The 15,799-nt window shown below is 47.2% G+C and overlaps 1 long non-coding RNA gene across 1 annotated transcript in view; it reads left to right on the forward strand.

The window, feature by feature from the left end:
* The first annotated feature begins 1,536 nt into the window (after positions 1-1,536).
* The window catches only part of LOC105727637 (uncharacterized), a 66,743-nt gene continuing 52,480 nt past the window's right edge, over positions 1,537-15,799 (forward strand). Inside the window, exon 1 of the long non-coding RNA XR_001109837.2 lies at positions 1,537-1,856. This is a non-coding gene — a long non-coding RNA (uncharacterized LOC105727637). The remainder of the gene's footprint in view (positions 1,857-15,799) is intronic.

A 15,799-nucleotide genomic window follows, 5' to 3' on the forward strand; every position in this document is an offset into this window, starting at 1 on the left:
ACTGTGGAAGAAACCACTGCTAATGTGGCAGGAAAGTGTGGCCCTACTTGGAGCCCATGTTTTCTAACTATTTCAAATTTCTTTCATTCATTCCTGGTGTAATTTTTTGAAATTAATTTTTATTTTCAGTTCTCCCAGGAATTAATGAGTTGATTTAATAAAAGTCTTCAGAAAGAAGGTAAAGGTTGGCGTTCCACATAGAGAACAAACATAGCAACCCACAGACTCTGCAGAACTCCTGGTTAATGCATTCTTCTAGTAGGGCCGCCACACCCTTGGGGCCTTAGACAAGCCCCTTGTGGATGACAGGGCTGGGCTGAAGACAGTCTCTGGGGCTGTGCCTCCTCCCAGTTCCCCACTGTCCTCCTAAAGGAAATGCACTGTGATGAATTGCACAATAAAGACATTCCTAAATACTGAAAAACTAGCAGGCTTTGAACTCTCCAGGGGGAAAAACCATAAAAAACAAAACTGCAAGGAATGAGACTATTTGGCCAAATGGCCAATATGCTACAACTTTAATAGAGAACTCACAGCACTTGGTATTGCCAGATGGAAAAAAATGCCCTGAATTTCCCTATAAAAGATCTGAGATACGGAAAAGGAATAAGTACTTTTTCTCTAAGATGAATCCAGCTGTAAATGGAGACTGGATCTCACGTCCCCAACAAAATATGTTTTCCTTATTTGCTCTAAACCTTTAGGAGTATCAGAATATAGCCTACATAGCATCAGGTACTAAGCCAAAAAAGGCTTCAAGGGCACCATTTTTCATCTATGACCTTGCCTTTGTCACCGCCCCCAGAAACCTTGAGTTGGCCGAATGCAATCACGGCAGCCTTTTGTGGCTTCTTGAGCAGCTGCTAAGCATCACATGGATTCTGCGCACTCTCAGTGCTTCTTATAATTTAAAAATGCTTGAAGCCGTGGGAGGCTGCCCAGCCCTCTGCATCATTCAAAAGAAAACCAGGAGGCAGCGACAACTCTTGATTCTTGCAGGCAAACATTCTCCCACAACTGTTAAGAGTTAGATTGCTCTACCTTCATTTAATTCCTTGGTGCTTTACTATTTGAACCTAGCATGTTCTTGAAGTGTAAGAGATGGATAGAAAAGATGTAAGCCGTGTATACTTAAAAACAGGGCACCAAACTCCCTAATGGACAGCTTTGAAGAGATGATGACTTTAGCTCTGTGACTTGTTATGTCAGAGGAATATATGCAGAAGAAAATAGGCACTGAAATAGGTTTTACCAGAGCAAAGTAAACCTGAACACTTAAAACAATAAGAAATATCTCATCCTTCTTTCTACTCTGAAATGCCTTGAAAAGAGCAATAATTTCACACATGAGTGAAAATTATAAGATTACAAAATCTTAGTATGTGTTTGAAATTCAAATGCACACAAAGTTCATGCATTTTATTTTCCAGTTGTTCTCAAGACTCCTAAATAAAGCATTTCCCCTGTGTGGGCGATCCCTGGGTCCCATGTGGGGTCAGTGTTTGGGTCTCTCTGAGAGGATCAGGAAGGCTGCTCTTCCAGGAAGGGCTGCAGGGACCCTGGGAACCGGACCAGCCCAGCTCACAAGTATGAAGAGAATGTCGGGAGAGGAAGTGGTGGCTATGAGTCAGCATGAGTCATCTCGTTCCAATGAGAATGAAGGCTGAGGTGTGCGCCTTTTTTTTCCTTCTTAGTCGTGTGGACATCACTGGGAATGGAGGGAAATGAATGACTGTATGGTTGCTGCTTTTTAAGTTTCAAACTGACATTCTAGGCAAGCGGTGCCCAAGCCCCTGCGTGTCTTCAGATCTTCACAGCACAGTTCCTGAGAAGGTGGAGCCACCAGCCTCTCCCTGGTGAGTATGCGTCTGTCATTTTTAGGGTCACTTCTGCAGTTTGCCTTGGAGTCTGAGCTATGGGAAAGGCTGCTGTGTCCTGGGGGGCACACTGCATTTCTTTCAGACTTTGAAGATCTGCCGTTTTAGAAAAGTGGCTGCCTGTGCCCTCAGGCCCGCGGTTACTGTCTTGTAGCATGACTGTCAGGAGGTGTTTCTCAGTCCTTCATTGTGAAGATGCAGATGCCGGTTGCACTTAATGTTGTCTTGGAAGAGATTGCGGTGCTTGGCTGGAGAATAAGCTGCTCGGGACTCTGAGAAGCCGAAGTGAAGCTTAGAGATGGAAGTGGGTATACTTGTGCTAACCCAGGGGTGCTGAGGTTGGCTGAGCTTCCGCTTCGCAGAGGTGAGGAGAGGCAGCTCCTGAGCCATTTCTGGCCCCGTGGTCTGAACTGCCCAATTTCAGTGCAAGAAATACCAGAGAGGCAGAACTTTGGCTGCCTTCTCTAAAAGCATATGAATGATTGCAGGAGTTAGTTTACGTCCCTTCCTTTTTCTTAACATTGAAAGTCACAAACTGTGGTAAAATCAGGAAGAATGTAAAAATGCTGGGGGCCAGCGCTGGGGGCGGGGGACTGGGGAGGACTGGGGAGGGGGCTGCTCAGTCTTTGAGACTGACTTGATCTTGATAGGTATTTCTCAGGCTGTTAGTATTCCGATGAAGCTTAGCTTTACTGTCAAGTAAAATACAGGAAACACTTTTTAAAAATGTTGTTCTAGTTACTGTAAAGGAAACGGTTAAAATGTCATAAATACCTTATGATAAACATTTTTCAAATTTGCTTAAAAAGCAGCACATCAGTAGGCAGGGCATGACAGGGAGCTTTTTCAGTACAGTCATTTGAGTGTGTGGGCTTCCTGGGTTAATAATGAGTCAGCACCCAATTTCTAAAATTGGAGCAGCTAAGAGAATGTTCAGTCTGCCCCTTAGTGCAGCACGGTGGCTGGCCGGTCCCTGCAGGAAGGCTTGGCTGGTGGCTCTTTGGTTAAAATCGACTTTGGATGCCTCCCTTGTGTAAGTGACCAGCTCCCAGCTTGGGTCCCAGCTCCTCTGGGCTGCGGCTGAGAGGCCCCTTCTGCTAAGGGATCTGTATCTAAGGCAGGAGCACACACATTTGGCTTCCAAACTTTGGCTGATGTTGACGATTTTTAGGTTGTCTTGAGGGAACAGGTGGAACAGTTTTTGAAATGAAAAATGTAGTGTTTAAGGCTAGGGCCGCGGAGGGCTCAGGCTGCATCTGGAGCCTTGAGGTGTTCTGCTTGCACGTCACCCTCGCCGAGGGATTGGGCGGGAGACTCGGTCACCGAGTGAACTTCAAAGTTGGCGCTCTGCATGTGACGCATAGCGTGGGAAGATTAAGTCAGCTTAAAATGAGAGAGCAAGGTTCCAAGGAAGAAAACCTCCCCAGAACCTTACTCTTTCATAGATAAAGGAAGACAAATATTGAGAAAATTTTAAAAATAACATGAAATCGCTGGGCTGCAAACCACCAGCTCCAGGATCAGATGCAGCCCTGGCGAAGGCATCCCCCACCAGGTTCTGTTTGGCCTGCTCAGGATTGTTTTTCTGTGTTGAGATAACTGTGGGTGGGGTCTGTGCTCTCCGGATCTCAGGCCCTGCCACACCCTGATGCCACAAAGCTTGGAGAGTGTGTTCAGAGGGAGGCTCAGAAGCTGGGCTGCCAGCCTTGTGGGGCTGCCATGAGGACCCCATGGAGAAAGACCTCCATCAACACTAACTCTGCTAGGCTGTCTTATTAATCTGCCCTCTGAAGGCATTTGGGTTTTTGGCTCTTGAGTTTGCTCTATGGCTTTTTCAAGAAAGATCCTGAAGATCCAACGTGGGCAGTGGTTGTTTCCAAGGCTCCTAAGAATCCCGGCACCAACTGGGAGCCTCTGCAAGTCAGGCACCAGGCATTTCTAAGCCGGGAGAACAGTCCCGCTTGTCTCTCTGGGTGAGACAAGCCCTCGGAGACCTACCACCTTCACGAAGATGCGAGCCTGTAAAAGGCAGACTGCCTCAGACAGCGCTTCAGTGTGCTGTGGACACCAACACTCTCTCATGCTTGTTTCAGAGAAGGCGCCGGGCCCCAGACATGTGCTTATCACTGGGTCCCACGTCCTTCAATCCTTTAAAGGCTTTTGAGGTGGCTGATTTTTATCCTAAACATTGATCATGTTCTTTCATGCAGAATTCAGGCAGCTGTGTGGACACTAGGAGTTGAGTCACCTCCTACCCATTAGAAACAAGCCTATGGGGGGATGATACGATCACTCTGTCATCAAGAGATAAGGCCTTGGGCACCCCTGAATATAGAGCATTTATTAACATGATTTGTTGCTTGGTCATGTTTCCCCAACTACCAGAAGGAGCTGATGGTTCAGTGTGGGTACAGGCAGCGGGTACAGAGCGAAACCTAGGGTAGAAGCTGAGCACGTCTTTTGAAGGCCATCGAACTGCAGAAATGAAATGCAGACAGTGATGACAGCTGGAAGTTGGCCAGCGTCCTGTCGTTGTGGTGTCCTCAGCCTAGAAACTGGCCTGTGGCTCACTGGGCCTGTCTCCCACGCTCTACCTGTCTCAGCACCTGGACCTGGTGTACCTGGTCTACCTCATGCCCAGTGTTTTCTGCAGTACCTGACTGGTGTTCCACCTTGGTTGTTGTGTGGAGAGCTCATCCCCATGTTGGGCAAGTTACTTCATTTCTTGGTGTCCCGCCTTCCTCAATGTAAAATGAGAATAGTCATAGCCTGAATGTTATGAGTTCTTGTGAAGATTTTATGATGAGCACACAAGTTACAAGGAGACACAATAATTGTTGCACACATATTCATTCAGAAGTATAACAGATAGCTTAGTATCTCTACCTGGGTCCCTCTGCCCTGTGGAAATCCATAAAGAACTGATTCTCATCCCCCGAAAGTGAGATCCCTCTTGTGTCATCAATTACATGGCATGTTCTGCATTCACAGGACATTTATTTATTAGGTAAATGGGAAGTCCTCCTTCGTTCTCTCCAGGAAACCCTGGGGTTCTAGATGTCATCCTCATCATCATCATCCTCCTCACTGACATCATCACAATAAGAACTCTCATTGCATTCATCCCCAACCGTATGGTGGCAACTTTATGGACATTCCCTTTAACCTCCCCCCACCCCAATATCCACCCTGGAAGATAGGAAGGATGGCAGGTTCCTTAACTCACTCACGGCCACGGGACTCTCCAGCAGGTATCAGGCACAGCGTCTGCTTCAAAGAATGCACCGGTGACAGGGGAGCCCCTTGCACTCACTCAGGACAGGAGAATCAGGAAAAGCAGGAGATCTGCAGGGCTTTGTGTGTAATCCAACCAGACTGACGCCACAGGCCAGGAAACCGAGGACAGTTGGCCTCAGACCTACCCTGGAGTGGAAGCAGCTGGATTCTGTCCTCACACTTCCTGTATAAAGCCAGCTAGAGTAAATTTCTAGTCATCTAGATTCTGGTTATTTGGAAATGATCACAATATCTGGAGATGACTCATATTGAAAAATATTAACTAAGATACACTTAAAACTGAACCCAGGGTGAACATAACATGACCCTTCCTCATCAGTTCTGAAGAAGATCATTGAAGTTTGTGCAGCGCCTCAGAAGCCAGATGCTCTCTTCCATTCCACCAGGGTCCTGGCGGGTCCTGACGAAGTACTGCTGTTTTTTTTTGATCACTCTGCCTTCTCTGTTGTCAGCCTGTCAATGTGAAGCATTGAATGCTTTATACGTCTCCATTCTGATTGTTTAGGCTTTGAATGCTGAGAACGATGGGCACTTTGTTGGTCAATTGTAGATGGTGCTAACTTGTGGGGAGTTTTTTTCCTGCAACTTCTCCCTTTGCCATAATCCAGAGGACCTCCCTCTGCCCCCAGTGCTGTGGCTAGGAAGCAGTGGGCCTGCCTCAGAGCCACTGGGCAAGGATTGGACTCCCTATAGGTTCTGGAGGGTTCTGGCTAGATCACAGAGCTCAGGTGAGGAAAAGCCAATAATAGATCAGAAGGAAGTTAGGCCGTCAGGAAGGAGGAGTGGGCAGGATGCTTGGTGGTCTCAGAGGATTCCTTCTGGTGAAAAAAAAATAGATGTTATTGTACTTTGTGTAATCAGAAAAGCTAAGGGTGATGGCAGATCTTATCCATTGTGGTTTTCCTGCTTATCTTTTGCTTTTAGGAGTGATTACCCTGCAAGTGATGGCTTCTGCTACAGGGGCTTTTAGCTCTTCTCTTCATCCTATCCTTCTTAAAATATATTGGACTAAAAAATCACAGGATTTTCAATGATGGCAGAAAATGTATTATCTTAATTGTTCTCACTGGACAAATCACTTACAGAGTGTGAGAGGAATGTATAAGTTTCTATCAGTTCAGCTAGATACAAAGGAAAATTTGTAAAATAGCAAGGGCTCCAAAAAGAGTCAGGCTTAATTTCTCTTGCACAGAAAAAGGGTTCTGTTGCCCTTTCTGTCCTGTCCTCAAAGAGGAAGCAGGTTGTTTGGGACAAGGGTCAACAGGCAGCCAGTTCATCCATCTGCCTACTCTGCCATCCTTAGCACTGGCTTGCTCCCTCCAAGTTATCTTATGGCTTCAAGAAGGCTGCTGGAGCTCTTGCCATCACCTCTGCATTCCAGACAGAAGAGAGGAAGGAAGTGGGGGACAAAAGGCAAAGCCTCCTAGATGTCAGACTCCTTTCCTTGAATCCCCAGCTAACCCTTTCAGCTTAGCTTTTCACTTGCCACCCTATCTGTAAAGCAGCTGGAGGAGAAAGATGGAGGAGTGAGGCAAGGCCCTGAGATGATGCAGAGCAAGGGACACACAGGAGGGGACCCAGGTCCAAGATGAAATAGCAGCAAACACCATCCTTCCAAAATCCACTGCCGCCGCATGAGCCCTGATTATGCCAATAGATAATTAGTATGTGACAGTTCCAGCTTCTCTGACTTGTGATAAGGTTGAATTATGTGAATAGACTCCATGTCCTCGGAGATGAACCGGTTCTAAAAATTCCAAGCAACCAGCCATTTGGCTCATTGCTGGAAAGTACCCTGGCTTTTGAAGCCAAGTTGGGACAGTTTCTTTGCTACACCTCGGGACTCAGTGGACATGGTCCTGACTCAGGAAGAGTTGGCTTTGAGGGAAGGGATGGGTCTTGAACCCAGTCACAGCAGAGATTCCGGATGTGCTGCAGAAAGTGAGAGTAGCCCCATCTCCCTGTGCCAGTCTCCTGGGGGAATTTATGATGGCCTTACATAATTGAGCTTATATATGTTTCACTAGAAAGACAAAAATAGGTGAGACCTTGTCTGCCAATTCACCACCACCTCCTTGGGGTCTAAGAGCCAGGCTGTTGGTTCAAAGCTGGGCTCCTCTGTGTATTAACAGTGTGACCCTCAGCTCATCCTTAACACCTCTTTGTCCCAATTCCACATCTGAATGATGGGGCTGATAATTATAGACTCTGCCAGAACCATGCCTGGCCCCAAGTCAGCCCTCAGTCAACAGAATGGTGTTTGAATTGTTTTTGTTATTTTATTGAGTACATGATAAATATTGGTTAAATGCATGAATGAAAAGAAATCCTACTTGATTTTAATACAAAAATCAAACAGGTGACTTCTATCTCTTTAAGTTATCCTCCTCCAAGTTGTCCAAAGTCCTTGAAGCCACCATCTCCCTGGTACCCTTCCTGATGCTTCTGGTGTGGGCAATGTGGTTATTTCACAAAGTAGACCCTGGTTGCAGAGGTGCTAAGTGATTTGTCCCCAGGTCCACTCACAGGACAGAGTCCTGTGATACAATATCTGTCTGGTCGTCTTCAGTGCTCTGTGGTAGAGACTTCTAGTATGCATTCTCTTTGGCTTCCTCTGTTGTCAACCACAACCCCGTGTTGTTAGGGACAACAGTGTGCCCAGTTTAAAAACGGTATTTCCTAGTCTCCTTTACAGATAGGGAGGGCAATGAAAGATGTAGGCTGAAAGGGTTAGCTGGGGATTCTAGAAAAGCTCTCTAAAGGAGCCTGACATCTAACAGGCTAAGGCTTTTGCATCCAACTTCCCTTCTTTCCCCGTCTGGAATGCAGAGGTGATGGCTGGAGCTCCAGCAGCCTTCGTGAAGCCATAAGACAATGTAAAGGAAGGAAACTAGTGCTATGGATGGCAGAACAGGCAGATGGTCACAGGCCTTTGGGTGACCAGATACTTTGCCTGGAGATTTAACTATTTTTGGAGCTGGATGCAGAGGAAGGAGGGAAAAATATTCCTGCTGAAATTCAATCTGCAGGTGTGTTTGTGAGGGTGTCAGGGTCACCTTTGTGTGGAGCTGTCTTTCAGGTCTCTGGTATACGGGGTAAGGGTCATGGTGTTGTGGTGATGCCCAGGGACCCCAGGTGCTTTGATCTTTGCAGAGCACTTTCTTATGAAAAAGCAGAGTGTGAATGCCCTGCAGAAAAATAAATGTCATTCAGGCTGATTCATTATTATACATTCATTTTCATTTATTTGTGGTTTTCCTCTGATTTTAAAATAAATCAAAATTAAAATACTTTTGCAGGCCCCTAACAGTATCACAGGCCCCATGCACTGTACCCAGTGTGCCAAGCGGACATGTAGGCCCCAGAAGGGCAGAGAGCAACCACAGAAGGGCTTGCCCTGGCCAACATAGGCTGATCTCTCCAGGGGCGGCTTTGGAATTGTGGATTACCCAGAGCTGCGTGCTGAGAAATGTGGACCTAACTCTTGCCTCTGAGGAAGGCAAGTAGGCTTGGTTTCATGTACTGTTGATGAGCCTGACATCCTCAAGGCTCATTCAAGCTTTGGAAATGACAAGCAGGATTTTAGAACAGGATTCTCTGTCCTGTCCCTGTTTTAATTTCATCCTCCTTATTCCTTCTGTAATAATGTGCTATTCTGGCTCAATGTATTTGTTTAGTGGGTATGAATTCCAGTCTATAATGCTAAGGTATCAAATATGTGCCATGTCTTTAATCTAGAAATCTCTAAATTATATTAAATCTGCTCCAAGCTCACCCTGCCCTACCTCACCCCCTTCACCTGGTTATGGGGAGATTCAGATTCTGTCATTACTGGGGATCCTTGCTTGTTGCAATGGTCCAGGTGTCGTCAAACAATCTTGGGCTTAGGTGATGCCAGGAAACCTGGGAGGGAGTGTCCATTGTCTGTGGTGACTGCTACCATTGCAACTTTGACCCCTGGAGCCTCAGTGCATGGGGGGCTCTGGGAGCTGCTCAGGGCCTGCTCCAGCTGGGTGAACCCCACACTGCTCGTGATCTGTCCTCTAACCATAGACTCTGCTGCTGGAAATGTGTCACTGCTCTCCTGGCCACGGTGTGAGCTTCCAGTCTTAGCAACTGTGCCAAGCAATCTCTGATGGGGCACCCTCTGTGTGCCTTGTTCTGCTTGCTGCTAGCTGCTGCTGGGCCTCTCCCAGCCTGGGCCTCCTATCTCAGTCCAAAGGCCAAAAGACGCAGTGACAGTAGAAGAGGCAGAAACAGAAAACTCTCAGAGGACCCGGGGAAGTCACAAGGTTTGTGGCTTCCCAAACCCTCTAGCACAGCACTGTCAGATAGAACCTTCTGCAAGAATGGGAAAGTTCTGTATCTGTGCTGGTTGAGGCAGTGGCCACAAGCCACATGTGGCTACTAAGCAGTTGAAATGTGGCTACTGTGACTAGGAACTAGATTGAAAGTTTTATCTATTTTCAATTAATTTTCATTTAAATGCCACAGTCTCATGTGGTGAGAAGTTACCAGGTTGGACAGCACACATGTGGAACACAGACTCCTGATCTGGGAGCGTTGAAAGATGAGCCATCACTCTGATGAGGTGGAGGGCCTGAATTGAGCCCTGTGATGGCACTCAGCAAGTGTTCAAAGGGGCTGGGGACCCCTCTAAGATTCACAGTCCCTGGGTCAGGAGCAGTGGCTAGTCAGCTTTGGGTCCTTGGCCTCTGCCACGAGTGGCCATTAGTGAAAGCCTCAATGTTTCCACCTCCAGTGGGTTCTCAGGCCTCACATGCCCATGCCAGGGTAAGGGAGCCTATTGAGGAGGATGCCCTGGCACCCAGAGCATCTCTGCTGTTTGTCCTGAGGGTTCCCTTGGGCTGGGGGCCTCAGATGCAGGGCACATGCAGCCAGCCTGTACAGCCTGGTGGCACTTGCACATGAACTTTCCTGCATGGGGGTAGACAGCCTTATTCTTGTTTGTGTAAAGCCATTCCAGCAACTATAAATAGGTAGATTGGCATATAGAAGCCTCAGGCTTGGTTCTTGTTAGTAGCCTACAAATTCCCCAAACTTTACTCTTTGGGTTTTTTAGGGAAAAGCATTACACTATGTTCAGGCACGATTGACAAGAAACATACAAGCTGTGGGTGAAATAAGAAGACCCGGGGCCCCAGGCCTGAGCCTCTTTTCTCTCCCATGCCCTGCCTGCTCAACTTACCTTGAGCACAAATGATGTCCTTCTGTGTGTGGGATCACAGACTGAGACATGAGCTGTCCCTTCCCTGAAGTCACCCCTCAAGTTCCCCACATGATTTTACTCCTGACTACTCCCCAGTTTGCTGTAGTTTGCTGGTCCATGTGATCTTGGAGGGGCTCATGAGGCACAGTGATGAAGCCACCGCCAGGGCTGAGCCTCAGCTTAGTCAGCTGCTTACTGCACACATGGCAAGTTACTTAACACCTGCTGACCTCAGTTTCCTCACCTGTAGACTAGGAATAGAGGAACAATGACCACAGAAAGTTGTTCTGAGGATGCAAAAAGTTCTTGCATGAAAAATTCTTAGGAAAGTGCTGCACATAGTAGGTATTCAATAGCATTAGCTATTTGGATTGGAATTAGTGGCTTTTTGTCATTTACTCCTGACCAAAGGAATTGTTCTCTGGGCCCCAGATCTCCATTCCAGCAATGATCTCTCTCCTCCAGCTCTGGCATTGGAGGAGTGCCACAATCCTGCCTCCGTGTTTCATTTGATGACACACAGGGGCAGCATTAGGTGTAGTGTACTGGACATCTAGGGGAAGAGGTTCAGTTGTCCATGTGTTTAGTTATTTATTCATTATTCAATGAATGTTAACTGAGGCCTGTCAGGGCAGATGGTAAGCAGTGTGGTTGTGAGGGGGGCTGTTAGTAGGGGAGACCCAGGTGCCGGTGTGCTTTCCTGTATGAATATGGCAGCTAGTGCAAGGACATGAAGAGGTAATCAGGGACACTTTGGGGACGTTAAAAACTCTGTTGATGTGGAATCAGAATCCCTGGGCCAGTCCTGCCTTCCTCTTGCTAGCTGTGTGGACATGATCGAGGGTCCTCTTTGATCCTCTGTGATGCATGGGCGAGGTTTCCCACAGTGGCGAATGCTCAACCATCCAGCATGGAGTCATCGTCATTACTTAGACATTTTTCACTTGGAATCACCATTCTCAGTGTGAAGGGCACTTCCCACCATAGAAGCCCCTCTCTATGAGTCCCTAGAGGGCTGTCTAATCCATAAGCCCTTTCCCTCCCTCAGACGCAGCCCAGCGCATCACTGCAAAGCACCAACTAAGAAGACGATCTATCCATTTTCCAGACCCTATTCTCTGGCACATCCATGTTTTGGACCTAGCTCTGGCCCCGATGTCATATAAGCATAGCTATGATGGGAAGGATGGTCATAATTCAACATACTCATACATATTCATCGAGCACATATTCTGTCCCAGAAACTGCTGAATTCTTGCGTGAGCCCCAGCTCCTTCCCCACCAAAGCCCTTCCAATTGCATGGACCTCATCACTTGTGTTCAAGCTCTTCCTTCTTCTCATGGTTCCTGGAAAGACTCTTTACGTGCTGAGGTGTTTAGCTACCCTTGACCTTGTGCTGCCTTCCACAGCATCTACTTGGCCATTTCCAAAGTCCCTCTCCAGGTGGTCACAGTGACCTCCCTTGTCTGGTTTTTGGCATCCATACCCATCTGTTGGACCCGGGCACTGCACTCGCACCGGGCTGACCTCCCTGCCTCTCTGTGTGGAAACATGCTACAAAACCACATCTCTCTAATTCTGCATTTTTTTGTTGTTGTTTTTTAGAGAAAAGATCTCACTCTGTCACTTAAGCTGGAGTGCAGTGAAGCAGTCATAGCTCACTGCAGCCTTGAACTTCTGAGCTCAAGTGATCCTTTACCTTAGCCCCCTGAGGAGCTGGGACTACAGGCATGTGCCACCATGCCTGGCTAATTTTAAAATATTTTTTGGTAGAGAAGGGGTCTCACTATGTTGTCCAGGCTGGTCTCAAACTCCTGTCCTCCAGTGATCCTCCTGCCTCTGCCTCTCAAAGTGCTGGGATCATTCTGAATATGAGGTGGTGACTTTAAAAAAAAAAAAAAAAGTTTTTATTTTTAAACCTAAGTAGAACTTTACATTACCCTTGGTGTTGTCTTTTAGATTTAGCCCATGTATTCTCTAACATAAAACATGAGGCTTCATGTCACCTACAACTTGGAGTGGTATCCCCTTTGCATCTTCACCAGAAGACCACTTGGATCAGTGAAGACCAAGAGCAGAGACCTGTGACATCCACTAGCAATTGTCTTCACTGCTGTCACTATCCCAGTGCTCTCGGTACCACGCTGAACACAGATAGCTCCCCTTGCTGCACAAGTTTCACCGATGGGGGTAAAGGGGGTTATGAAACATATCATATGATCAAATATGTGATAGTGATCCCACAGACAAATGGAGCAGGTGGGATGGTTTAGACACTCAGCCAGCCTTCTCCTGACGGATGCCCGTCCTTCTCTGCTGTTCTCTCTTTCCTCCATCCTCAAGCACAGGGAGCTTTTAGTGAGGTTAGCTAACTTCAGGGCGGCTGTGAATTAGATACTGGCTGTAAGTTACCTCCAACGCCCAGAGCATTTACATGCTCGGCTGTCAGTGATTGTTGTTTTCATTGTTTGTACATAGTCACATCCTCAGTTTAAGGGTCAATGTATTTGATTCAATTCAGATATGCCTTTCAAGCTGGCCCTGCTGAGCCGGGCCTGACAGGCACATGGCTCATCTCATCTGCATTTGGCAGTCTCTTTGAAGTCCCCAGAAGTGCCTGCTCAGAGTCATTCTCTGGAGGGAAGAGGTGAGACACAGAATGAATGCAGACTGCCACCCAGCCGCAGGAGAGGTGACTGCACACAGAGGTTCCTGGTAAGGAAATGACTCACCCGCCGACTGTCTCACCTGTCCAAAGTGTGTGTCACCTGCTCTGTGTTCACCCACTGGACTCATCAGAGGGACACTTGGACAAAACAGGAATGGCCACTAGAGAGGGGAACAAATACTTCCCCCAAGTCCTCACATGCCCTTTAGAGTAACGCAGCCCCTCTCAGCACGTCCTCATTCCCACCTGCCCTCCACTTGCCAGAATTATCAGAATCTCCCAATTCTGATTTCTACCATTCTCTGTGAAAATGAAAAGTTAGTGGCAGGCAATGGACACCTTACTGAAGTAGAAATTGTTCTTCACATGTCAGAAAATAGTCCCAGAGTAATCTGGGAGTAATCTGAGCAAACTGATTCAAAAGATTCTTACAATCTCTTAGTCTTCTGCTGCTGCAAAAGTGGCATTCTTAGATCCTCATGTTTGAGATTCTAATTGCTACCTGATGCAGGACTTGCGAGATATCAGTCATGCTGCTTACACTGTGTGCAGTGAATCCATGTCATTCTGAAGGGCCTCCTGGAAGCAGTAGGGATTGGAGAATGTATGTCTTTTAACACAGTCATTCACATATCCACCCCATGGGGGTTGAGGACTATTAACTCATGTTGCAGATGAGTAAACTGAGGCTTTTGAGAGTTTGACGGTGCACAGCTTGAGGTATAGTTGGAAGTCCCAGCTTCATCCAAGACAACATGAATCTCCAATGGCTTACACACATCCAGCTTTGCTGAATCCTACTTTCCAAGACCACATACAGATCAGGAGCCTTCAAACAAATTATATTCAAGGGTGGACATCTTTCTTTGTAACCCCTACCCTGGCAATTCTCCGTGGCCTCAGGGAGTCTAGCCAGAAGCTCTGTGATGAGTCCTGGGGAGCTCTCCTGCCAAGGCAGGTGCTCTAGGTACTTGTCTGGAAAAAGGCGCTCATGACAGGTGGTGCCAACCTTCCACGGATGCTTTTCAGCATCTCTTGAGATCAGCATACAGAATTTCTCTTCCACCCTGTAAATGTGATGAATGAGGGAATAGAATTTCCAGCTTTAATTTTTCTGAATAAGATCCCAAAATGAAACTGTATAAAAAGGTATCCAGTGAAAAGCACACACCCATCTCCCTCTCCCTTCCAGTTCCCTCCATACTTTTCTTAGTTTCTTACATGTCCTGTCAGAGTTTCTTTATGCAAATATAGTAAAGCAAAAAAAAAAAAAAAAAGTTGGGGGGCCTTTTTCTTTTTCTTCTTTATTTTCCACAAAAGCTATAAAAATCTGTTTTGTTTTGTTTTGTTTGGAGACAGGATCTCACTCTGTTGCCCAGGCTGGAGTATAGAGGCAAGATCAGGTTCACTGCAGCCTTGACCTCCCCAGACTCAGGTGATCCTCCTCCCATCTCAGCCTTCTGAGTTGCTGAGATTACAAGCATGCACCACCATGCCTAGCTTTCTGTTCTTTGTAGAGACAGGGTTTTGCTATGTTGTCCAGGCTGGCTGGTCTCATCTGGACATAAGCAATCTCCTGCCTCAGCCTCACAATGGTTTTTTTGTTTTTTGTTTGTTTGTTTGTTTGTTTGTTTTTGTTTTGTTTTAGACAGAGTCAGCCCTGTTGCCCAGGCTGGAGTGCAGTGGCATGATCTCGGCTCACTGCAACCTCCACCTCCTGGGTTCAAGCAATTCTTCTGCCTTAGCCTCCCGAGTAGCTAGAATTACAGGTGCCCACCAACATGCCAGGCTAATGTTTTGTATTTTTAGTAGAGATGGGGTTTTGCCATGTTGGCCAGGCTAGTCTCAAACTCCTGACCTCACGATCCACTCGCCTCAGCCTCCCAAAGTGCTGGGATTACAGACGTGAGCCACCGCATCCAGTCTCACAATGGTTTTTTAATGTCAAACCTCTTTTTGTGTCGAGCGGCATGGCTTGCATGTTTGAGCGCAGCTGCCTACCTTTGCAGCCATAAATGTCAGGGATCCAGGAGGGCTGGCTGGGCCTCTCCTCCTCCCCTGTTGGATGGGTGGGACCCTGAGCTTAGCCAGGCATCCCCAGGTGAAGTGTGGATGGACGGGCAGGACCTGGCCCTTAGGGAATGTGCTGTGTGTGGTCTTCCATTCCCAGCAAAGCCCCAGGAGGCCAGAACAGGGAGTTGCCATCCTCAGGGGGCCCGAGTGGGGAGTCGCCATCCTCGGGGTCAGCCATGGTTTCAGTTTCAAATTGAGCTCCCAGGGGCCGGCCGAGACTTCATTCCCCGGGGGGACAATCTGATAGCCAGAAATGAGAGCAGTGACTGGATGCTGTGTGCTTCAGGAGGGTCCCAGTCCCTCAGAGTCACCTGGACACCAGATTGTATTTACAAAACAGATGGATGAGGAAATGGAGATTGGGTCTTCAAAAGAATTAATCTTAGATTTTATTTACTTATTTTAAAATTTTTAATTTTTTCCAAAGACCCTTTCCAAGTCAAGCATTTTTTTAAAAACAAGCCTAGCGAAGGCAAATGCTGTCTGTAGCAGAAGGCACCGCAAGGAGCCGAGGCTGACTTCTTGCAAGTTTCTCCTCTGGGCTAGGCGCAGCTCTAAGCAGCACACTTTACATCCCTAGTAACCCTACATGATCAGCGCCATTTCTTAGGGAGGAAGCAGAGCCAGCAAACAAATGGGGGAGCTACAGTTCC

Source organism: Aotus nancymaae, unplaced genomic scaffold, assembly GCF_030222135.1.
Source record: "Aotus nancymaae isolate 86718 unplaced genomic scaffold, 86718_ANA_hifiasm-v0.15.2.pri h1tg000155l, whole genome shotgun sequence".
NCBI classification, from domain to species: domain Eukaryota; kingdom Metazoa; phylum Chordata; class Mammalia; order Primates; family Aotidae; genus Aotus; species Aotus nancymaae.